The sequence below is a fragment of the Neopelma chrysocephalum genome, unplaced genomic scaffold (assembly GCF_003984885.1).
Source record: "Neopelma chrysocephalum unplaced genomic scaffold, ASM398488v2 Primary Assembly neopelma1_250, whole genome shotgun sequence".
Classification (NCBI taxonomy): domain Eukaryota; kingdom Metazoa; phylum Chordata; class Aves; order Passeriformes; family Pipridae; genus Neopelma; species Neopelma chrysocephalum.
Genome location: NW_020897912.1, coordinates 36245 through 37231, shown reverse-complemented (window position 1 = coordinate 37231; position 987 = coordinate 36245). Strand labels below are relative to the sequence as shown.

At 40.6% G+C, this 987-nt stretch overlaps 1 protein-coding gene across 1 annotated transcript in view; it reads left to right on the top strand.

Moving 5' to 3' along the window:
• Positions 1-987, top strand: part of SUPT16H (SPT16 homolog, facilitates chromatin remodeling subunit) — an 18290-nt gene that overhangs the window by 5667 nt on the left and 11636 nt on the right. The window lies entirely within an intron of this gene.

Genomic DNA, 987 nt, shown 5'->3' with positions numbered 1-987 from the left:
TTTCTGTAGGGCCTACATTGTAAACAAACCATTTCTGTAGGGCCTACAGTAATGGGGGGGGTGCAACATCTTCCCCAACCCCGAGGCCACCTTCGTCAAGGAAATGTGGGTATTTGTTTGTAAACAAACCGTTTTTGTAGGGCCTACAATAATTCGGAGCATGTTTGGAAACAGGAGTTTCTGTAGGGCCTACAATAAGTGTGGGTACTCCTGTGTTTGTAAACAAGCCATTTCTGTAGGGCCTACAATAACTGTGGGTACTCCTGCATTTGTAAACAAGCCATTTTTGTAGGGCCTACAATAAGTGTGGGTGCCTGGTTGGGATTTTTGGGGTCTACTCAACGTTTTTTTGGGTTCCTCAAGGGCTTTTTAGGGTTTTTTTGTTATTTTGGGGGTTCCTCAAAGGTTTTTTGGGTTTTTTTTGGTTGATTTTGGGTTATTTGAGGTCTTTGTGGTGTTTCTCAAGGGGTTTTTTGGGTTCCTCAAAGGTTTTTTGGTTTTGGGGTTTTTTTTCGTTATTTTTTGGGTTCCCCAAGATATTTTGGGTTCCCAAGGGTGTTTTTGGGTTCCTCAAAGTGTTTTTTGGGTTTTTTTCGTTATTTTTTGGGTTCCTCGAGATCTTTTTGGGGTTCCTCAAGATTTTTGGGGGTTCTTCAAAGGTCTTTTTGAGTTTTTTTTTGTTATTTTGGGAGCTTCTCAAGGCTTTTTGGGTTCCTTGAGCTTTTCTGGGGTTCCTGAGGATGTTTTTGGTGTTCCTCAAGTTTTTTTTGGGTTCCTCACGTTATTTTGTGTTTCTGAAGGTGTTTTTGGGCTTTTTTTGTTATTTTTGGCGTTTCTCACATGTTTTTGGGTTACTCAAGGTTTTTTTGTGTTCCTCAAGGCTTTTTGGGTTTTTCAAGGGTTTTTTTGTGTTTTTTGGTTATTTTGGGGTTCCCTCATGTGTTTTTTGGGGTTTCTCACATATTTTCGGGTCCCCAAGGCCGTTTT